Genomic DNA, 25,426 nt, shown 5'->3' with positions numbered 1-25,426 from the left:
AAATGACAGGCTTGGATATTTGTGATTCTTATTCAGGCTGTACATTTTTTTCCATCCTGTGCTTTCCAACTAAACAATTATACCCAAATGCTATTTATACTGTTAAAAATGTGCTTTGCCAGCCCCACGTGCCATAGCAATTTTGGGCCCACTGACTTTACTCTTCCTGCTAATCTCCATTCTTAAATCTGCCTAACACATTACCTTTGGATTCATCTCCTATTCTGGTCAGCCCCAGATGAATTTTTGAGCTTTAGATGCGATTTTCTATGTATGTATTTTCAAACTGAGCCTGTCAACATACTCAGACTCTACGTCCTTCTGTGTGCTCTGTGTACACTCCTGCTGGAATAGGGTCATGCCCCACCTCGATACCATGCCCTGGCATCATAGGGACCCTCTGGACAGAGTTCTAAGCTACGTATTGGTATTCTTTCTTGTGGTTTTGTGCCTAAGTCCATGCCTAGTACTAATTGGATGTTTAACTCTTTCCAACCAGTGGGGAACAATTTTGGTGTTGAAGCAACACAACCTTGTATGTGTGTGTCTATGTAAAGATGCTATATTTAGTGCTCCTTTTTGGGTTAAATGGATAGGCTAATTGAATAGATTTATGCTAAGCAGTTAAGCCCTTTACATGAAGCAGTTAATTGTCTTTTATAGTCTCTGAATCTTTATTTTGACTTTGATTTTTAAACCAACAATACACAATTAGGTTTTAACCCATTTTCAATGAAATGCTAAAAAATGATGGAAAACACATATGTCAATTCACTTGGAAGCTTGTGTGTAGCTTTAACCTAAGTGATGGCTCCCTAACCTGAAAACAAAAAGGCAATTGGTCTCACTTAACGCTGTGACATATTCACAGGAGGCAATCCAACCACTGGATTACTGTTTACTGCTTACTGCTTTGTAGATAAGAACCTGTGGGACTTGGAGAGATTTATCAACATTCGAACTATATAAACATACTCTATGCCAATTCTAGGTTATATTTATATTTTAGGTTGATTTCCCAAGAAGCAAGAGGTTCAGCACTTGTACCAGGATGTTTCCATGTTTCTTTTTAAACCTGGAATCCCAGTTGCTTATTGTTTGCAGAGGTCAGTTGCATTGTTTTTCGAAATGGGAATGGAAAATTCTTCCGAATCCCTACGAGGTCAGGTCAGGTTCTCCCTGAAGGTTGTTTAAGAGCCTGAGTTTCAGTCAATTGCATGAATAACTTTTTTGATTGTGCCAGGATCAGGATGTTTTTATCTGGCTCAGTGCTCTTTCGTGGGCTCGTCTGGACAAATATAACTAATGTTTTTTTTTTTTTTTTGCGGTACGCGGGCCTCTCACTGTTGTGGCCTCTCCCGTTGCGGAGCACAGGCTCCGGACGTGCAGACTCAGCAGCCATGGCTCACGGGCGCAGCCGCTCCATGGCATGTGGGATCTTCCCGGACCGGCGCACGAACCCCTGTCCCCTGCATCGGCAGGCGGACTCTCAACCACTGCGCCACCAGGGAAGCCCTAACTAATCTTTTTAAGTGAACTTACCTACTTGTCCTTGAATTCTGAAGATGGAACTGAAAAATGGCCCAGGCTGTGACTGAGTAACCCTGTTTCTAATATTAATGGAGAGAGAAGTGTTACATGCCTTAGCAAGGCTGCCTTAGAGATGAACGTGTCTGGTTCTTTTTTCTTAATTTAGACTAAGTCATATAGCTCTTTGAAAGCTTTCTGGAGAGAGCCTCTGCCTAGGCTGTACTAGCCATTCTTTGCCTTCTCCTGCCTTCATTATTCTTGTTCTTTAAAAAGAAAAAAATCAGGTTTTATCCTTTAAAAAGAAAAACCCACAAAGTCTCCATATCTTTAATTTGCACTCTGATTCTGATTTGACAAGTGGCAATCTGGTTTTTACTCCTTTGTATCCTTTCTTGCCATTTTAGAAATAACTGAAGTGATCACAAACACAGAGGAAGCCTCCTTAGGAGAACTGACTCAGCAACCCTCTGCAGAGAGAAAAGGCTATTTTCTTCCTCTTCTTCATTGTGACCAGGGCAACTCAAATTATTTGTCCACAGGAAAGGCCCTGGCTTCCTGGGAGCTCTAATGGGCATGCCAATCAATATTTCTTATACTAATACATCACACTCTTGGTAAGGAATTTCAACAGATTTTCTTTCTCTAAGGATTCAGTTAATAACATTTATACAACACCCACAGCATGCAAAGCATGGTCCTGGATATGGGAAAAGAAGGCAGAGAATCCCAAGGAATTGTTCTTGCTCTTTAGGAGCTTAGTTGAGAGAGAGATAAGTATGTTAATTAAGGTTCTCTAGAGAAACAGAACCAATAGGAGATCTATATCTGTCTATATATCTCTATCTATCTATCTTTCTATCTAACTATAGTTGACTCTTGAACAACATGGGAATTAGTGTTACCGACCCTCTGCAGAACCTGTGGTTCTGCATCTTCATGTTCAACCAACTGTGGATCCAACTACAGTAGTACTGTAGTATTTACTATTGAAAAAAATCCACCTATAAGTGGATGCACACAGTTCAAACCCATATTCGAGGGTCAACACTGTGTGTGTGTGTGTGTGTGTGTGTGTGTGTGTGTGTGTGTGTATGGAGAGAGAGAGAGAAAGAATGAGAGAGAGAGATTTATTTTAAGGAATTGATTGGCTCACATGATTATGGAGACTGTGAACTCCCAAGCTAGAGACCTAAGAGAGCCAATGGTATAAGCTGCAGCCCAAGTCTGAAGGCCTGAGAACCAGGAGAGCCAATGATGTAAGTTTCAGTCCAAGGGTAGAAGACTGATGTCACAGATCAAGCAATCAGGCCAGATAAGTTTCCTCTTACTCAGCCTTTTTGTTCTATTCAGGCCTTCAACTGATTGGATGACGACCACTCACATTAGGGAGGGCAATCTGCTTTACTCAGCCTACCCATTCAAATATTAATGTCATCCCAAAACACCCAGAATAATGTTTGCCCAAATATATGGGCATTCCATGGCCCAGTCAATTTGACACATGAAGTTAAATGTAGACAAGGATGTGAAAAACACCAAATAATTTATGGATTTGATAAGCACTGTTTGAGGTCATGCTCAAGTGCTGAGTGATGTTAATCAGAGGCTGTTTGCCACCTTCTCAAGAATATGATGGAGGTCACGAAAGATAGGACAAGGTAGTAACTAGAGTCTCTTTGAAATGGGTCATGCAGGCATGGCAAGGATAGTCAGTGAGTTCGCCCTGGAGCAGGAATCTGAGGAAGACCAGAGGCTAGGGACTAAGCTGATTTAGAGAACAAAGGTGGCAACAATGTGGTCAACTCACACCTCTGAAGTTAGGAGAGTCAGACGGAAGAGTCCAGGCTGCAACCACACTGGGACTCTCAGTAACAGGACTGCATCAATGGGCACTTGCTGCCAGCCAAAGACTTTTTTTTTCCTTTTTTAACCAATCTGTCCAGGTCTATCAAGGGGTGTCTGTTTATTGAGATCAAGTGCCTACTTTATTTTAGGAACTCTCTGATACTTTCCTCAAAGAGTTAATTATGAGGCAGAAGGAAAACTCAGTGAGAACCAGATGCAAATTGGCTCCACTGAAAACTTGGAGGTCTTTTGACCTATAATTCTGTACTTGACTCAGCATGAGATGTAGTGTAGTTTGGATTCAAACAGTTTACATAGGACTGTAGATTGGGCCTTCAGGTGACAGAGACATAAGTGGCAGGGCAGAGTGGGGTGTCACAAAGCAGCTACCAGGAGAAAGTGGTGTATTAGAGTATATAGTATGAAGAGGCAGGAGCTGAGGGAAACTTACAGAAGTCAGAAAACTGTGGAGGCTCAGCATGGTATAGAAACATGCAGTTTTTAGAGTCTGGGGTAAGGAAATCAAAACTCCAGAGAATCAGGATGTATTCAGAGAAGTCAAAATGAGTTAAGTATCAATAAAAAAGGTCCAGGCAAACCAGTAAGAGGAGACAAAGTATATAATTAGTTTTTTTATGCTGTATAACAAATGACCACAAACTTAGCAGCTTAAAGCAACACACATTTATTATCTCACAATTTCTGTGGATCAAGAGTCTGGTCATAGCTTATGTCCTCATTTCAGGGTCTCACAGACTGCAGTCAGGGTACTCCCAGAGATGCAATTTCATTGGAGGTTTGAGGTCCTCTTCCTAGCTCACTGGTTGTTGGCAGAATTTAGTTCCTTGTGGTTGTACGACTGAGGACCTCACCTCCTAGAAGCTGCCCACCATTCTTTGCCATGTTGCCCTCTCTATAACATGGAAGTTTGCTTCTTCAGGATCAGCAGAAGAACATCTGCTGCTGCTACTTGTCTCTTACCTCTAGATCTTTTTCTAAAGCGCCATGATTAAATCAGGTCCACCTAGGATAATCTCCATTTTGATGAACTCAGAGTTAACTTATTAGGTACCTTAATCCTTAATTATATTTGCAGAATTCCTCCACGTTTGCAGTATAATGTAATCTAATCATGAGAGTGACATTGATCATATTCACAGCTCCCACCAGCACTCAAGGGGAGGGGATTATACAAGGTGTCTACACTAGGGGCCAGGAATCTTGGGGGCCATCTTAGAATTCTGCCTACCACAATGTGTTGTTAGTAAATCCAGTGTGATCCTCTGACCTTGAGTTTAAGAAACAATTTGGCTTCTCCAACGGCCTGTTTATGTATTTTCTGTGAGGGTAATAGTGATTATAGCCATGGAGTCTGAGAGAAAGTAAGTAACCGATTATACCTCCGATAGGGCCAGAACGTGTTTAGATGATGGGAATACAATTTATAGGTTTTTGCTGGGATTTAAAAAAATGTGATAAAAGTTGATCTGTTGAAGAATAGTCCATCTTCTCTAAGATCTCTTTAAAAGGGAAACCTAGGGGTCTGACATATTCTTTAGAAGTTTTTTAAATAATCCAGCTCTGAGGAGAATCATGGCTGAACTTGAAAGCTCTGGGAAGAAAAAGGTAAGGTTAAACATAAAAGACACATTTTAAATTAAATCTATATACATTGGGGATGGGTTGGATTTTGAGAGAGTGCAGGAAAGTGAAAAGAAATAGGAAATGTCTCTAGGGATATAAAACAAAGGAACTAGGATGGAGATACTGATTTTTTTGTTCATTTAATGAATCTTTGGAGGACTCTTATGTGCAAAATAATGTGGGAGAGGGGTATAAGGATATGATTTTTCTCTTCATGAGCTTAGAGTATTATAGATGAAGAGGGAGTAGATGAGGAGTTCCTCGTGTCAAATGCAGCTGGAGATGAGGATGGAGAAGAGATGTAGGTCATGAACATTGGCATTCTCAGTGATGTGGCCAGAAGTACAGAAGACGCATCTCAAAAGGTAGTGGAAATAACTAGAGGATACCCATTTGAGAAGCAAAACTGGAAAATCAGTAGAGAAGAAACAAGTATTGTATAGAAGACAGTAAAAGCAAAAAATTTCCTTTGGACTTTAGAAACAAGCCATATTTAAATGACACTGTTGTTGTTATTATTATTAATAATGATAAAGGCTCTAAAGTAATTTGAGCTTGGATTTAAACAGGTGTCCATGGTAGTGGGTCTCCTATCATTCTATAAAGAGTGCAGATGTTCATCCATATTCCGAATGGCTGACTGAGAAGGAGCCTTAGATGTTTCCTAGGCCAGTCTATCACCATGTAGGACTCCATTTTAAGCATCTGGGTGGTCAAATGCCTCTAGAGGAAGGAAGCTCACAGTTTTCAATTTAGACCATTTTGTTGTTCTATTAAGTCTTCATTCCTGACTTAAGAAGCTTACTTTTACAATAGACATTTCCTTATTGAGTATACCTGCATTAAACTAGGAAAAAGAATTCTAGGGGCCCATCTTTGGGAAAAATACTCATTACAGCACCGTTTCTGGGGGTGGGGTTGGGGAATAAAACTGAAGAGCCTATCGATTTAAGGATAGCAGCTCTTCCAATCCAAGGATCTCTGCTCCTTTTCATAGGCTTTAATCAAACAAGAATCTTCTTTAGGATATTGACCCTTTCCCTTTTATCCTCAGCTTATGAAACTTGTTGGACTCCATCTCTTAATGACAACCACTGGTCTCATATCCTATATGTGGGTAATGACTATAGGAATCCTATAGTCTATATTTTATCTACTTGTCTAATTTTAAATTCCCAATTCTGCATTCTCTCTCTCTTCATATGACCCATGTGTAATACTTAGTGCTGTCTTAAAGAACATGTATTTTTATGTTATATATCATTTTATATGTCTGTGAAATGCAATCTTGTTTTGGGAAATGAAATGCTATTATGATATCTAAAATCTACCACACTCAAAGTTTAGAATTATTAATAGAAAACTGCTCTAAAAATACAAATGCACCACTTTATTTTGCAGATTTTTTCAGAGTTGCTGAGTACTTTAATTAATGTCAGTTAATGAATCTAAAATTGGGTAAAAATATCAAGTGAAAAATGACAAGGAATTAGAATATGATTCTGAAGTATTATTTATTGTCACTGTTACGTAGTGATATTTTGCTAAAGTTTGTATGGAATAAAATGTGACTCTTGTACAGTATATATCAGAACGCTAGTGCAATTTTGGAATTTCCATAGAGAATGATGACTTGAAAAATGTATTTTAGCAAGTACCAATGTACTTTATGACAAACTGATTAGTACTAAGTAGTAATGATTATATTCGACAACTCTAGAGCCTACTAAACTATAATCTCCTAAAGGCAGGGATCATGTCATATTTAACTTTGTTTCTTCCACGGGACCCAGACAGTGTGATTCCAGGAATTAGTAAAAAATCATTTGTTGCATTGTGTATTCATCTTAAAAACCAAGTTTTCACTTCCCTAAGAGGATATCATGAGGTAAAAGCTTAGGCTTGAGGAAAACATAATGCCGTCCCTCAAATCGAAGACATGGCCTAGTGGGGTCTGGCCAACCAAAGCATTGTAAGAACCTTCTTGTTTCAGCCAAGAGGAATTCTAACTTCTGTATTATTTCCTAAGGGGCAATAAAATTGTGCTGCTGAGCTTCCAAATCTCAAAGAGGAGGGAGCTGAGTAGGACATAATGAGATGCTTTCCTGTGCCCCCAAAGGCTCCAATATCAGCTTCTGTTTGGCTCACCAATCCCATCCCATGCTTTCCTCCCACTGACTCACTCTGCCACTGTCCCTTCTGCCTCAAATACTGTTACCCTAAATTTTTGCCTGGCCAGACCCTTATCATCATCCTTGCCTCAACTCAAATGTGACTTTCTTGGAAAGGCATTTTCTGGAAATCCTAATAAAGTAGGACTGCCCACCTCTACCAGTTCTCTACCTATTCCAACTCTTTTCTGGTCCAATTCAGAAAGGAAGCTGCCTCCGACTCCATATCTGAAGAATCATTACCTAAAGAGCCTGATTTTGACCCTTACTTCAGGGAGCTCAGTGAATTCCAAAGGATCTTGCCAGTGTCAACAACTCACCTTATCTGACAAGGATGGAAAAGAGCATGGATGTTATAGGCAATCCATCATCACCCTGGATAAAACTGGTCACCTTCTATTCCTTTTTATTCTTTTATTGTGTTTATGACACTATTCCTATAGGAAATTCATAATTATTTATTTGCTTGCTGCTTTAATGTTGATCTGCCCTTGACAGATAACCAGGCGAGCAGAGATCTTGTCTATTGTAGTGACTGTTGAATTTTCAGTCTAAAATAGTGCCCAGCACATGTAAATACTCAAATATTTGTGCTATATAGTTGAATGATAAAGTGGCCCCATTATGAAATGATTACATATGTGAGGACTAATTTAGATGACATGTATATATACTCAGGCTAGCACCTGATACAGAATGGGCAAGCTATAAATGTATGATGTCTCTCCAGCCTTCCTTATGAAGGAGGGTCAACGATCTCTTTGCAAGTGCTACTTGAGCAGCACTTAAATTCAGGTATCACAAAGTTGATTAAGCTTTTCTTACCTGTTTATTTAAACACCAGATAATCTACAACAAAGACCCTGCTCTTTCTCCACTCTTGACAAGTACCTATTTTTGTAATGATTCTTTGACTATATTTTGTAACTCAGAGATTTCACAAAGTTTGAGTATCCTTCCTCCTTAATCAGCAATTGTTAATGAGAATATTATTAAACTATAAAATTAGGTTGACAAGAATGAGTTTTATCTTAATCAGATAGTCTTTATGCTCATTGTATTTCATACACTTTATATTCTTAGATAAAAATTGGTGTACAGATATTTGTATATGTCACAAAATTAGATTATGACTTATCTGCTATATCAAAATAACTACATATCAGTGCTTATTGGCTATATCTGCAAAAATTGGGCCGGCCTGATGTTTTTCTAACAATGAGGTCTATTAATTAGCTCAGCTGCATACAGATTGGTTAAGCTTGCACACAGTGAATTTATGCCCATTGATTCCTTCTAGTTCTAATTCAGAAAGGGAGATGCCTCAGACTCCAGATCCAGAAAATCATCATTGAAAAGGTCTGATTTTGACTTTCAATCCAGGGAGTTTGATGAATTCCAAAGATTTTTGCTAATACTGTCAATTCACTTTAACTAGCCAGGACGAAAAAGAGTGTGGATGATGTAAGCAACATCACCACCCTGGAAAAAACCTGAAGAGTCATTCAACTTATTTGGAGAAAGCTAGAGTTCCCCTGCCTGTGCACAAAGAGCAGGAAACATCATTGATACCCTAGACCCTTCTCTTTCTCTCTTTTTTTATCTTATAGAGCCCTTTGAAAGGTTTCTGTGCAGGCTTCTACCTCCCACATTTATGTGCTCTAGCCATTGCTAGCAGTTGGAGCTTCTTTCTCCCTACTGTTTGGGGACTAGCTTCTCTCTGCTTCCATGAGGAAGAGGCTCAGGGTTTCTTTTTTTTAGCAACTGCATTCCTGGAGCTTAGACTCTAGCCCAGGCTCACTGACCTATGTGAGGGAGTAAATCTACTACCTCAGTCCTAAAGGGCTATAGCATCAGTGCAAAGGACCTAACATGATGTCAGGTTGAAGGGCAAAATCTATAATTCATTATTGTGTAGAGTGGTAGATCATCTGAAACCCACATATATGGATTACTTATATAGCTTCAGTTTTCATAATGCAAATTGGTTGTAACAGGATTGAATAATCAAGGGGGCACTATTTGCATTCCGAGGACCAGTGTAGGTTATAACTTGAACCTGCTTGGAAATTAACATTGTTCCTGAAGGAGGGGGTATGGTGGAGCTGTTGAGTTCTTTGAGTGGGTTTGTGCTTTTTTTTTCACAATACTGAGTGATGAGAAAGTGGAAGAAGCTTGTGCTAATGAGTGGGTTGGAGATGGGAAAGGAGGGACACCAATATGGGCCACAGATATGTGCTCAAAGGCAGCAGCATTTGTTCAGGGGTGTTTTGATTCCATAGCTATGAATAAACACTCCTGTTAGAGAAGTAAGGCTTATCAATAGTTTGAAACCCCCTACTCCCTAGTCCCTTTCTGACATTTATTTAAAAACAGAATGCATTAAGTCCCTGTGTGCCCAGCCTCAGGGACATACTGGCAAACTAAAAGTTAATTATATTCAAACATAATTTTTGGTAGTCCATGTTATTTTAAGAGTCCAAGTTTATTTAGAAACAGGAGGTTGTTTTAGAGCCACAATTCTCTCATTATAGCAGAACAGACCATGTTTCTAATTCTGAAGCTCCCCAAATGCGTTCCAGTTTCCTGTGGAAACTTTATTTTCTTTCTTTCCTTCACTTTTAGTGTATGTTCTTGACAAGCATCAGGTGGGCACTCATCATGGTCTAGAACTCTAAAAATGTCTGGAGAGAAGGAGATAAAGAAGGTCCAGTTCTTTCCTTTATGGAGCTGACAGTGAATTAAAACTATAAGTGATAAATAATGAGTTATACCATGATATGATAAATGCAGGTATGGACATCTGCCTAAAGCCCTTCAGAGGGTAAGCTACATGCTACAGAGCTAGGAAAGCTGTGAAGGAATCTCACCAACACAAATGAGATAATAATATTTAAATTATAGGTTTGTTTTGGGAATTGAGTGAGATATTCTATCTAGAACACTCAGCACATGGTAATCCTTCACACCTGTTAGTTATTATGATGATTATGATGACATAACTTTGCTTCCAACTAACACTTGAGGTAAATTTTATTTACAACTGTCTTAACACCCCTAGAATGTTGAACAACTGCCTACTTCCTTTTTCTTCACTCTCTCCTTTAAGAAAATGCTTCCATGTCTATTTTTCTTCTTTTCCCACCCTAGAATACTTGTCTATCAACTTGACTAAATTAAAACAAAAGATCTAAGACAAGAATGTGGTGGGAAACGGAATTGCGAAAATGAAGGCAAATAGAAATTAGAAGATTGCAATTCTACACGCATCTTTGCCTAACCACAGAGGTCGGAAAACACATACAGAAATTGCCTATAGAAAGCGAATGTTTCTCTTCTGCTGTATCTGAGAATAATAAGATCTGTCAGTGGGGACTGGCTTGGATTTTCCAGCCCATGAATTGAAAGCATGGGACAAACATCGTTCTCAGCATGTCTGTTGTTCTTGAGTAGGAGGACAAGTGGGTTTAAAACAGTAGAGTTTATTTGTACTTACAGGCATTTTTGGGAAAGGTACTTAATATAATATCCAAATGCAACATATAAAATATATTTTTCTAGGGTCAAAAAATGTAGGGATAGCAATGTGCATGGTAGATATAAGTAGATACCATCTTTGAAAATAGTTAGGGCAATAAGAAACTGAAGATGAGCAAATACAGGTGCAGTCTTACTATATTTTTATGACACTTAGTATTCCACTTTTCTGAAGAGTTGAAGATGGTTAAGGGACAGTATTGTATAGAGGTTAAGGATACAGACAAAGTCTATCATTAACTATGGGACCTTCAAGTATCAGCTTCTTCATCTCTAAAATGAGAGCAAAATCAGTTATTATATCACAGAACCATGAGGATTAAATTGGAAAATGCTCTTAATATGTTATTTGCATACAATAAGCACTCAGTAGATTTTTTGCTATCACAAAATGAGCAGGTAGCATCTATAATTATTGAATAACATCAGAACATGATGTGGAGCACCCATTTCTAAAGACACAGTACCTTATTGTAATATTGTTCTGTTTCACTTTTCAGCCTTTTTGAGGATAAGGAATAAACTATGATAATGTTTCTGCATAGCTTTTTACCTTAGGAATCTCTTTGTTTTTTGGCTGCTTGGTTGTGTTCCGTGACTTGGGGGGCCCATGACTTTTCTCATTACTTCTAACACGGAAGTGTCACCTGGCACTCAGCCTGCTTTAAATGTGCTAGGCGGGTCTGGACCCTGTAGCTCATTTGGGTCTGTTATAAAAATCAACACTCCCTCTGCAATCTGCCTCGAGGAGACCAAGCCAACAGAAACACATGCTGCCTGCCAATATGGGGTTCGACCTGGCATCTGCACAGAAGGAAATTTCTCTGTTTGCACCAGGTTTTAGTGGCAGTATGTCATTGGGTCATGTTATGCCAAGTTACTTGGGAGCTGAGCTGAAAGCCTGTGCCACACCTGCCTGCCTCTTCAGGTAGTTGGAGGTGTTTATCAGGACAGCTAGTCTCATTCCTTATATGTGAGTTGGAATTATACAGGAGAGAAGCTTCTAGAAGTGGCACTTCTGGAAGTAAGTGGACAGAAGTCTGGAAGGAAAGAATGAATCCTAGATGATATACTGAAAACTGTTGACCTCTGACAAGTTTTTTGTTGTTTCAGATTGATCTGGCTAAGTTTGCAGAATGCCCTAAAACTTCCAATTCATCTTTCACCTGTCAGTTAGCTGTTGCCTGAACACATTTATTATGAGCAGTGCCACTGTCCTGTTTTACAAGGACTTGGAGTGACTAGTGTCATTATCTCTAAGTGCTCACAGGGGTGGAGCTTTAGCCTGGGCTAATATGATGAGCTGGGGTGGCTGCTGAGATGATGGGGCATGTTTTAAGCACCATGTTTTCAGCACGGGCCCTATGACATTTTAATTTGTCCAGGTACAGATTCTGAATTAGTAATTTTAACTGAACTGACTTGCCAAGTCATTCAAAAAATTAGGTCCTGATACTTTTTTTGTATTTATTTTCTTGGTTCTCTGAATTCAGCCAAATCAATTTACTGTGTTACTCCAAAAAAAAAAAAAAAAAAAAAAAAAAGCACAGTGGCAGTTGCTTATGACAGTCAAGTGGAAAACGAAAAGAGCAGAGGAGTCCAAGCCTCATTTTCTCTGTTAGGAAAATACAGGTTTTAATACCAGCTTCATAAGTTTTAATAAGGTAACTTGGGTAAGGAAATATTTGACAAAATATGTAAAAGTGCTTCTTGCCAAGTCAGCACATTTCCAAAATGGAACTCATGTTGGTGAGAAGAGTTGGATTGGTGTTGGATTTGGAATCATCTGGCTAGAAAGTAGGGTTGAAGCTATGGGAGTGAAGGAGGTCCTGGAGGAGACAGAGGGTTGTGTATGAGTGTGGAGATGGAAAGAAAGAGAGAGAGAGAGACAGAGAGGGAGAGGAGAGAGAGAAGGAGAGAAGGAGGGAAGGGAATGGAGAAGGTGGATAAATGAGAGGAGAGATGTACAATTTAGAAAAGGTGAATGAGAAGATCCTTTTTATCTCATGGGATGGGACTCAGCTGCTGGTTACCCTGATCTTAGAACCTCAGTTCCCATCACCATCTCCATCCCTATCTCCAAAGGGAAGCTTTGCCTCTCTGCAGTTGCTATTTTTTGGAGCTTTCTTATTCCCCCTCCCCATGAATGTGATTTAAAAAAAATTAGAGTAATTATATGAACTGTAGTAACAAAAGGAAGTCCAGAAATGTAAGAATACTGAACCAAGACTACTAACATGTTTATTTTCTTATGATAATTTTGCTGCATGTTCAGGGTTGATAGCAATAGATATATGCAGTAAGGGTGCAAAGCTTGTTTTCAGCTGGCATTCATTCTTATCGGTTGGTGCCAATAGTACAGATTGTTAAAATGTTATAAAAGTCATTTCTGTCTGTATTTAGCCCAATGACCTCCCATTCCTCCTCCATCCAAATATAAACAAACCATCTTCTTAGCTTTTCCCAGGCCTCTTTCTAATAATACCAGGAGCCATCGCCTAGGGTGATGTATGTATGTCAAAGACATCTTCATGCTCTAAAATAAATTCTTAAAATTTCAACTTATTGTTTCATTGAAAGAATGTAAATCCTGCCAACTTCCATAGGAAAATACACTGTTTTCCCCCTTTTCAAAAATAAAACATTAAGTTGGAAGATAATCAAAACCTTGCGTATGAATTAATGTTGGAAGTATGTAAGACAACACCTATTTTGCAATTAGTATCTCTAGAACTTGTAAGAATTAGAAAGGATTATAACAGATGACTTAGTTTGTAAAACAAAGGAGGCAAGCACTTACCAACATTTCTTTTTTTTTTTTTTGCGGTACGCGGGCCTCTCACTGTTGTGGCCTCTCCCGTTGCAGAGCACAGGCTCTGGACGCGCAGGCTCAGCGGCCATGGCTCACGGGCCCAGCCGCTCTGCGGCATGTGGGATCTTCCCGGACCGGGGCACGAATCTGTGTCCCCTGCATCTGCAGGCAGACTCTCAACCACTGCGCTACCAGGGAAGCCCCAACATTTCTGATGTATGCATGATGTCTAACCGGAAAGCTTTGAGTGAAATTTGCCTTAGAGTTCTTTGGTATCCTTAGTAGCTAATGGGAAGTTCTTTATCAAGCTTTATAATAATTTCAGTCCTGTGTGTGAATGCCAGATCCATGGATGTATATTGCTGTCAATTTATTTTCTCTGCTTTGTCCATACCTCAAAAGGGTACCTTGGGAGGCTGAATAATGGCCTCCAAAGATATCCAGATACTAATTTCTGGAACCTGTGAACGATTACTTACATGGCAAGAGGGACTTTGCAGATATGATTAAGGATGTTGAGATGGGGAAATTATCCTGGATTATTCAGGTGGGTTCTAAATGTAATAACACATGTCCTTATAGTAGAGGGGGAGGAGAGATAGAGATAGATAGATAGGGAGAGATTGAGATTTGACTACAGAAGAGAAGTTGCTGATGTGATGATGGAAGCAAGAGGTTGGAGTGATAAGGAAGGGACATGAGCCAAGGAAAGTAGGAGACTTCCAGAAGCTAGAAAAGGCAAGAAAACAAATTTTCCCCAAGAGTCTGCAGAAGGAAACAGCCCTGCCTGATTTTAGACTTCTGATCTCCAGAACTGTTATAAAGCTGTGTTATTTTATGCCAGCAGGTTTGTGGTAATTTGTTACAGCAATCGTGAGAAACTAATACCGGCAACCTTTTCCTTTCCCCTTAAAACGAGCATCACTGCCAGGGACCAAGAGATTTGTGTAGGGAAGTTAAAGACACACAGAAGTAGGGCCATTTTCAAATGTGCTGTCATGGAGCTTCTCTAGGGACAGGTTTGGTGTATGTCATTAATTTTGGAAAGTTCTTCATCATTATTACTTCAAATATTTCTTCTGTCCTATTCGCTGTTCTGCTTTTCTAATTATATGTGTGTTATTCCTTTTGATATTGTAACACAGTTCTTAGATGTTCTGTTCTTTTTTTGTCCTGTATTATTTCTTTTCTGTTTCAGTTTGAGAAGTTTCTATTGACCTGACTTGAAGTTCACTGATTCTTTCTTCAGTTGTGCTGCGTCTAGTGAAAAGTTCATCAAAGTCATTCTCCAGTTCTGTTACTGTGTTTTTGATTTCTAGCATTTCCTTTTGGTTCTTTCTTAGAGTTTCCATGTCTCTACTGACATTACCAGTCTGGTCTATTGTCTACCTTTTCTGTTAGAGCCTTTAACATATTAATCATAGTTATTTTGATGTCCTTGTTTGATAATTCCAACATCTGTGTCATATTTGAGCCTGGTTCTGATGAGTGCTTGTCTCTTCAAAGTGCTTTTTTCCTCATCTTTGGCACAGTTTGTAACTTTTTGCTGAAAGCTGGATATGTTGTATGAGTAATAGGTACTGAGGTAAAAAGGTTTTTAGTGTGAGGATTTGTGTTAATCTGGCTAGGAGTTGGGCTATGTTTAATGTTTGTTGTAATTATAGGTAGTAGAGGATTCAAGTTCACCTGGTGTCCTTAGTTTTAATCTCTTCTCTTCACTTTGGGGCTTCTCTGCGTTGCTTCTGAGAAAGAGTCTATACACTGCAGCTCTTTCAGCTCCTATCCACTGTTATTACACTGGAGGCTTATTGATGTGTTGGTAGCATGTGGAGGAGAGGGTTTCTTCTACAAACTTCTGATTAAGCTTATCTTCTAGTTGGGTGTGTCTGGGGGTGGTGGTGGCTTTCACAAGTACCTGTTTCTTTACTTTTTGGGGTGGCAGTTTACCCTGTGATACCAGTTTTCTGATGGGTTCAAGAAGAGTTGTTGATTTTCAGTTTTCCACCCCCGCTTTATTGAAATATAATTGACACATAATATTATGTAAGCTTAGGTGTGCAGTGTATTGATTTTCTACTTACATATTGCACAATGATGACCACCAAAGCATTAGCTAACACCTCCATCCCATTGCATAATTACCATTTCTTTTTTGTGGTGAGAATGTTGTTCACTTTTTCTTGTTGTGAGGATAGGAGTAATGCTTCCAAGTTATTTATATAATGTTGGAGCTGAACTAAATGTATCTCAGGAGCCTAATTAAAAAGGCAAAGATAATGCCTCTTCCCTCAGGAGTAGGTGACTCCTACGAAGCCCTGAATTTCCTCACAAACTTAACTTTTAAGATTCCATAGCAGATGGGACGTGGCCATGTGCAGGTACATTTGATAATGTGGCGAAGGTGGGGTGGAGAGTGGGGAGGAGGGAGATTGGGGATGGGGTGGAGAGAAGGATCCATAACTTGACTGCCTGCAAAGAAGAACTGGACAAGATGGCAGCATGAGTAAAGAGTGTCAGCAAGTGTTGCTGGCTTTTCTCAACTCAAAGAATGAGGAAATGCAGTAGGGAATGATGAAAGGAAAATGTGAGATGGGGTGAAGGGGGCAATTACAAAAGAGGGCATCACCAAAGTTGACAACCATTGCTTACTGTCTTCAAAGCTTTTCATTTTGCCACTCTGCTGCCCCTTGCGGGGGAATCCTTGGGAACTGTATGGTGCAACTATAAATTTTATAAAAATTCAGTTTTTGAGCAAGAGGGAGGGGATATGGGGACATATGTATATGTATAGCTGATTCACTTTGTGATACAGCAGAAACTAACACACTATTGTAAAGCAATTATACTCCAATAAAGATGTTAAAAAAATTAAGTTTTTGAATCTGTTTAATAAATGTCTATGTAGGCAAAAATAATTTTCCTTCTGTCTTTATACTAGCAAATAGTTTATTTTCTGGTCTTCTCATATCTTCATTGGGAATGTATATTTTATTGATCATTTTTTTCAAGGTTTCAAATCTAACAAAAAGGTATAGTAATTAAGATTTTTGACTCTGCAGTTCTGCACCGGCCATTAACTAATTGTTTGATCTTAGACAAGTTATTTAACTTAAGTAAGCTTTAGTTCTTTATCTGTAAAATCTGGATAACACATATCTTACAGAGTATTGTGAGGTTTCAATGAGATAATTTATGTAATAAATTTGGTTAGTGCTAGGCACTGGACTGGTAAATAGTGCATGCTAAATAATGAGTAGCTATTATATTATTATAGTTTCTATTGTTATGTCTTATTTTTTTCCCTATGAGGAAACCCTGATATGATCTAAAAATGACAAGACCTCATTCCTAGATTTCTAAAAAATCAGTTAATATGATTAATTCTAGTATAGTTGTCAACATTAAATATAAATTTTATTTTAATAAATTTATTTATTTATTTATTTATTTTTGGCTGCGTTGGGTCTTTGTTGCTGTGTGCAGGCTTTCTCTAGTTGCGGCGAGCGGGGGCTACTCTGTTGTGGTGCAGGGGCTACTCTTCATTGCGGTGTGCGGGCTTCTCATTGTGGTAGCTTCTCATTGCGGAGCACAGGCTCTAGGCGCGTGGGCTTCAGTAGTTGTGCCACGTGGGCTCAGTAGTTGTGGTTTGTGGGCTCTAGAGCACAGGGTCAGTAATTGTGGTGTGTGGGCTTAGTTGCTCTAAAGCATGTGGGATCTTCTCAGACCAGGGCTTGTACCCGTGTCCCTTGCACTGGCAGGCAGATTCTTAACCACTGTACCACCAGGGAAGCCCAGTTAATACAAATTTATGTCGTATGTGTACAATACATACATACGTGTGTATATATGTGCATGCTTATACATGTATATTTGTATATATATTCATATACACACACACTTGTGTTTGCTTAGAAAAAATTCTGGAAGAACACATAAAAAACTGTTTGCACTAGTTATTACTGGAGAGTAGAGATAGAAAATGAGGAAGAGAATGAAGAAAGTTTTACTTTTTATCTTATACTCTTTCATTCTGCTTAAAATTTTATACCATAAACAGTATTACTTTTTTTTTTTAATCTTAGAATATTTCCTTTATTTCAGTGCATACCAGATACAGGTCCTCCCCTAAGAGTCATAATTTCTGTGAATATATTAAAGGCTCAGAGAATTCCTACTGTAAATGAAAGTGTAATTTTGTTTTACCTTTTATTCCAAACGTATTTCACCATAGGATCTAGAATTCTGTTTTCTTGGAAGAACATTTACATTTTGAGGCCCACCAGTGTCCTACAGGACATGTTTGGGAAACTGTTCTAGGTTGATGTAGACTAAAATAATATTCAGAGTACCACTTCATGCCTTCTTAGTCTTTCCATTTCTACTTGTTATTGTCTTTTGTGGTACTTCTGGATAACCGTAAATACAATTTTGAGTTTTGGGGAGGTTTAGATCTTCCCATAAAAATACCTTATTCTTCATTTAGAGCACAATGAAACGTTCTATTTTTTGAGGGTAATTACCTGTCTTATCAAAATATCCAATGTGTGACACTCTCTAAAGGGGACTTATTGTGGTTCTCTCTTTTTTTGGGTATTTGTTTTCATTTTTATTTTATAAGTAGTTTGTAACAATTACAGAAAAATCAGAAAATACATACCATAAACATAAAGAAGATAAAAATCACCTATCTAGATTGAGAAATCTTATCTTTTTAAAATCACTTTTTAAATTGAAGTATAGTTAACTTAAAACTCACTTTGATGTCTGATGTATATATAGTGTATGTGTATATACATATATGTATATAGTGTATGTGTATATAGGTATGTAGTGTTAGCATTTTCATACCAGTGAATCTTTTCCCTTGCTTTAGAGTCATTTGAGAAAAAGTATCTAGTAAATGGTATCATTTTGTAAAGGAAGAAATAAAACTTGCATGTTTTTATAAACAATCTTTGAGCTATACAGATATATAAACAAATAAACAAGGATTGCAATATTTAAGTTAAATGTTTTAATAATTATGCTATAAAATGGGTTTTATTGTGGTAAGATGAGTGGGAAAACAGTCTTCCTATCGCGGTGATTTAAGTAAAGTGCACAGAATAAATATCAGGAACTATTCTGGATATGCTGTTGGAAGCTTCAGCAGAAGGAAAGTGTTAGGGACCAAATGTGATTTTTCATGTTGTCACACTCTTGACTTGAGGTCTTATCAAGAGAAGACTGTGGAGACTTCCTTAGGGCATAGAACACAATTCTGTGTTTTATCAGAAGGGACACAGTTCCTTTCGGTTGTCTGACCAAATGCTTCATATGCAAGTTCAAATATTTCAGGAAAAAATAAAATACCCAGTTAACACCCTCTTCTTTTAAAAAGAGAAAAACACAGCCTTTGGGGTATTTTAGTGAATATGCAGCAAATGCCGTCCTTCTCTTTTGTCACGCACTCAGGATCTAGATGTAAGCACCCAGAACCCCTCTTTCTGTAAGCCTTTCCCAGGCACTAAGGCTCTTTGCATACTCCAATGGGACATGACACCACATAAATCTTGAATTGCATTTTGCATTTAGCTCACATAGGGATGGACTAAATTATATCAAAACAGGTTTTCTGGTTCAATGTTGATGATCTGAGCCATGAAAGACATGTTATCAGCACTGACAGTTTACGTTCCTCACCAGATAATAAACACAAGCCCAAGAGTTAAATGCTAATGCTGCCCTCCAATCTGTAGTTTTAGAACAGGTTGTATTACTGAGAGACTAAAGTACCGGGGATATGTGAAGACATACACTTTGTTTGATTTCATTGCTCCAGACCGTACTGCCAGCTCTGGGTGGCTGACCCTTAAATGTGTTCACCTCATCAGAAAGAGGGGGTGGCAGGGGTAGGTCAAAGTGGGGATGGATGAACTTTTTCAGATTTATGTCTTCTACTAAAAACATCCCCAGAGTGGATAACTGCAGGCCATGTGTCAGTAGCCTTATCTTTCAAAGAAGAGCAGCCTATAGTACCCTAGACTCAGAGCTAGAAGGGCCTTTAAGATAATGTAGACCAAATCCACCTTCTTATGTGTGAGGAAACTGAGACCCAGACAGGTGATGTGAGTTACCTAAGGGCATAACATTTCTGATAAAATAAATCACATTCTTTGTTATAATTACTGAATATTTATTACAAGATAATTAATTTATTTTATTTCTTGAGTATTTCAAATTGATACATGCTATACTTATAAAGACATATAAATCTTTGTCTATAAATCAGTTGGTTGGAATTTAATATCCTCCCTCCTATTTATTTATTCATTTGGTAGTGAATTTAGTCTTACCACTAAATTGTATGTCCTATATGGTATTGATGAACTGTTTTGGTTTCTTAACTGGTTATTCAGTTGCTTTGTAGACAAATATCTTCAGTGATCAGTAGGATGCTAAAGGGTGATCCATGGGTTGGCAGACCACAGTGCACTCCATGATGACTTGTCAGTATCTACTTTGAAACTGTATAAACCTATCCCTCATCCTCACAAAAATCCTGCAAACTGAGTTTTCCCCTCTGGTGTTATAGACTTTTAAGCTTAGAAAATTTAATAACTTGTACATGGTCACACTCTTAGAGGGTCTGATAGTCTGCTTGGTCTGCCATAACAAAATATCACAGACTGGGTAGCTTAAACAACAGAAATTTGTTTTCTCACAGTTATGGAGACTAGAAGTTCAGGATCAGGGTGCCAGCAGTGTTGGTTTCTGGTAAGACCTTTCTTTTTGGCTTGCAGATGGTCACCTTCTAACTGTCCTCATACGACCTTTCCTCTGTGTGTTCATGGAGAGAGAGATCTCTGATGTCTCGTTCTCTTCTTATAAGGACACCAATTCTATCAGATTAGGGCCCCACTCTTATGTCCTCATTTAACCTTATTATCTCCTTCAAGGTCTTTTCACCCAGTACAATCACATTGGGGTTAGGGCTGCAGCATATCAATTTTGGGGAGACACAATTCAGTCTAAAACAGAAATGGTAGAGTTGGGCTGTGAACCTGAATCTGCCTGACTTCAAAAGTCATGTTTATTCTGTAATACCTGCAGATTCTTAGTGTGTGAAATTAGTATAAAAAGTGGCAACAGTAGTATTTTTCTCCTGTCAAGTTAATGTATTTGTACCATAGTTCAGAATTTAACTCCACTGTGATCTTCCCCGCTGCTCCTGCCATGGTTGGTGGGAATGGCTGATAAGCCTAACTAAATGGTACAAAATAAAATAATCTGACTATCACTGATATACTTTAGCTCCAGAAAAGAGATTTCTTCTGGGTCTGTGAGTGCTTGTGTGTTGCTTGTGTGTTGATCTATCATGTCTGGTTCAAACTCTAACTATCAGAACTTGGCAAACAGGTGACACCATTGACTCATTCCAAACAAGTACAGTCACTTAATATTGACTCTATCCATACAAATATGTATTGAGTGCCTACTATGTGCTTGGTGCTTTTCTAATGGCTGGGGATATGGCAGTGAAAAAGACTGATAAGATCCTTGTTCTCATGGAGAAGACAGGGGACAGTAAGCAGAGAAATAAGAATTTCATACAGGATTGATGCTCTAAAGAAAATGAAGTAAGGTAACCGGATAGAGGGCACTGGGGGTGGGGTAGCATTAGTTTGGTGCTCAGGGAAGGCTTCCTTACTATGGTGACATACAAGCTGTATGATAAGGTGTATTGGTCACGGTTTTCCAGAGAAATCGAACCAATAGGATGGATGGATAGATAGGTGGATGGATAGATAGATAGAGATTTATTATGAAGGTTGGCTCACGTGTTTACAGAGGTTGAGAATCTGCCATCAGCAAGCTGGAGGCCCAGGAAAGCTGGTAGTATAATTCTAGTACAAACTCGAATCCTTGGCAACCAGGGGAGCCAGTATTGTAAGTCCCAGTCTGAGTCTGAAGTCCCAAGAACCAGGAGTTCTGATGTCCAAAGGCAGGAGAAGGTGAATGTCCTGGCTCAAGCAAGAGAGCAAATTCACCCTTCCTCTGCTTTTTGTTCTATTCAGACCCTGAATAGATTGGATGATGCCCAGTTGCAGGTGGTGACCTTTACTCAGTCCACCAATTCAAATGCTAAGCTCTTCCAGAAACATCCTCACAGACACACCTCAAAATAATGTTTTACCAGCTATCCGGAAATCCCTTAGCCCAGTCAAGTTGAGGCAAGATGACCATTATAGAAGGTGTTAGTCATGAAAACATTGCGGGGTTAGATAGTCCAACCAAAGGAACAGTAAAGTAGAGGCTCTGGGTGGGAAACTGTGATTTGTTTGAGGAACAAAAAGCCAGTATGGCTACATGCCATGAACAAGCAGGGTCATGTACCAAAATGAGATGGGAGAAGTCAGTAGGGGCCAGTCGCAGAAGGCCTGACCCAGTGTGCAAGGGAGGCTGGCATTGATTCTCAGGGCATTGTGACTTTCTTGGCCTGTGTCGTGCAGGAGAGTAACATGGTCTGATTGGCACTGGCAAATAGTAATTTTGCAGTGTACATACCACTTTCAATGATTGTAATTTTGTGTCTCTTCTCACAAAGATGCTTCTCATGAGCATCTTCCTGTGAGGCAGAAGGGAGCAATATAGTCTGTGGAGTGATCAATTTAAAATCAGTTTTTGAAGAATTGCTGTACTATTTATATTAATTAGATTATTTATATTAATACAGAAAGTTAGACTATTTATATTAATAAGGATCTATTTAAGCTTTGCTTATAGTTAACTCATGTCTAGTGTGTCAAGAACCTTGGCCACTTGTTTGTCATTTCCCCTCTGTTTCTCCACTGTTCAGATAATCTGGATGATGTTCTCATGAGAAGTGATATACAGCTTCCTTTCTTACTGACTCTTTTCCTTCCCTCCTTCTATCTACCCTTCTCTCTTTCCTTTTAGTGAAAAAGGCATTCTGCATTTTCTGTCAGTAGGTGCTCTTTCCTTCATGCAAATTCAGCCTGTTCCAATTATATTTTCTGGGCACTGATTTCATTGTCTGCTTATAAACTCCCCCAGTTATCAGAATTCAAAAGCGACAATGGGAGGGAAATCGGAACCTGGCAGATGAATGGGAGGCTAGCAGATATTTGCTGCTTGCCTGAGGTAGCTGTTGTGAGCCAGACTCACCCACAGAAGTCTGCTCTTAGAGAAGGGGCTATGTCGCCTTCACCTGCTGGTACTCATCTGTTCTGGTCTTTGTGTTTTGATGACCAGCTGACCTGTTGTGGGACAGCTGGTGTGGTTTGGGGATGTCTGTAGCTGTTAATGTGGCAGGCTCCCAAAGAGCTGCTGATGGCTATCAGCATCACCCATGTGTGAGCAAGGAGAATAAGAAAGCAGAGGTACAAGACAGGAAAACCAGGGAGATCAAAGGAGTAATGGGGACAGGATGAAAAAAAGAAAAGTGAGAGGCAGTCAAGCTATGCTGTAGATGGTGGGAGGTTTTGAGGGCATAGAAGAGATAATTCTAATTTAATATGATGAAATAGCAAACAAACACTGGAATGCATGATGACAGGGGTAGGGGAGAGTGACAGGATATGCTCATTTGTGCTTGTTCACTGATTTGTCCATAAGGCTGAGAGCTCAACTCTTCTCTGGAAGTAGGCTGCGTGTGCTAGCACAGACTTCTAGAAGGGATCTCTGGTTCTTGGTAGCAGCACAGCATTAATCAAGTGCTATTTTATGAGGATCATCACTGTAAGCATCTGAGTGCCCTTCTTTCTCCTGCAGGAGCATATGTGAACCTGGACAACATACCCCCAAAGCACATCAGCCCTGAAGATAGTCGTGGAGGCTCTCTGTCTTTTTTTCTCCTCTTACTCCTTCTTCCTCTTCTTCTTCTTTCGGTACCATGTGCCCCTATGTACCAAGTCACCTTGCAGCGCAGGTGAAGTATAAATAGAAATCCATAGGACTACAATGGAACCTATTAATAATGAAATACGCTACTCACATATTAAATAACAAATGTGGTACAGCAATATATGTGCTTTCTTAATTAATATATTAAATAATGAGATCTAGTGATACATCTGATAATTTCCATTATATTGAAGTGGTATGAACCTATTTTGAGATATCTGGATCATTTGCAATATAATATGAAAATATTTATGATTTCTATTGGTTATATAGTCACAAGTACCATTGATTTTTTTTTTGCTTATTCATAATTTAAACCATGCTAAATTTCAGTCAGATGTTAGTAAAATATAAAGATTTAATTTTTTTAACCATTCAAGGTCACAGACCTCCTATTTTCTGTTCACTGGTCTTGGGTTAAGAGTTAAGAATCACTGCTCTAGTTGGTCCCTGAAGTAGAGAGATTAAGTGGCCAGCCTACCCATCCCCAAATTGGTAGGATGTACTCTGATTCTGTGTTCTTTCCATAGAGTTTAAAACACCCCTGAGGAAACAGGATAATTTTAATGAAGCCTAGAGCTTTATGTATTCTGAGGGTATGCTGGGGTAATCAGTACAGAACTGGACATTATCAGAATCACCTGCATTAAGGCTCAGAATCCATATAGTCTTCTGGAACTGACCTGCTTCCCCATTGACCCATAGTCCTAGCCTTAGAAGAGACCACCTGAAGGGTCACTGTGAGCTGAAATAATTTGCACATGTGCATCATAATGGCACCAGGGTGGTCCCAATGGCAGCATCCCAAACCAGAAGAACATTTATTCACACATCAAGGTAATTTAGAAGAAATAACATTGACTTTCTGTCTATTGGGATGATTCTTGCTCTGGGCTAGTTTTCATTTGTAAACATCAGGCCATTGTAACCCACATAATATTAGACATGAAGCAACAGATACTCATTTTGGGATATGTTTAACGTGTTACTTCGGGAGTACGCAGTATTGCCAGAATGAGTGATTCATTTCCTGCCTAGGATGTCAGAGCACCTTCCCACGGTCTCAGTGCACAGAGGAATGATGGCCTCACAGAGGGACTGCAGACAAGGGACCTCAAGTTGAAGACACGGAGTCTAGGTCTAAAAAGCCAAGACTGATCAATATTGTGGGTCCTGGAGCTTAAAGAGAGCATTTTATTACAGGAGCTGCTCTAAGGGGTTACAGAAAGGACTCCAGAGCAGATTCTGTTACAGTCTGCCAGTAGTTACTCATGGCAAGCAGAGTAAAATCAACCTCATCTAAGATGGAGGAGGCCTTCTGTGCTCTAGGTTTGCCTTCCCTTGGACCTCATCCTCTTCTCCTCTGTCCCTTTTTCACTGTTCTCCGGCTAAATTCTCTTTCAAGGCCTTTGCTCTGGCAGTCCTGCTCGTCCTGTTTTTCCCCCTCCTGCCCCTTCATTAACTTTAGACCCAGTTTCCTGTCATTCCCCACCCCACTCATTCTACCAGAACCAACTTAGTCTCCTCATGGAGAATGTCTCCCCACTCTGTCCATGAGGACATTCCTTCTTCAGATCTTTGAATTTGCTCTTCCCACTGCCTAAAACTTTCCCCAGATAGTCACCTCACCTTGCTCAGATCTCTGCTCAGTTGTCACCTTCAGGAAAGCCTTTCCTGACCACCCTATTTAAAATGATCTCCTTCCCCTTTGCCCCCCATCCTCTCTGCTTGATTTTTTCCCCCTCTCATTTATCTCCATCTGATATTCCTTTATTTATTTTTGCTGCCTATATCTAGAATATAAGCTCTATGAGGGCAGAGATTTTTGTATTTTGTTCGATGCCATAGCCACAGTTCTTAGACCAACGCTTGGCACATAGTAGACATTCAATACAATTTTGAACACATGAATCTTCTGCCATGTGCCACCATTGTTTAGCTGTACAGGATGGGAGGGTGAGATAGTTCTGGAGGTTTGGCT

The sequence above is a fragment of the Pseudorca crassidens genome, chromosome 14 (genome assembly GCF_039906515.1).
Source record: "Pseudorca crassidens isolate mPseCra1 chromosome 14, mPseCra1.hap1, whole genome shotgun sequence".
Taxonomy (NCBI): domain Eukaryota; kingdom Metazoa; phylum Chordata; class Mammalia; order Artiodactyla; family Delphinidae; genus Pseudorca; species Pseudorca crassidens.
This window is presented reverse-complemented; position numbering follows the sequence as displayed.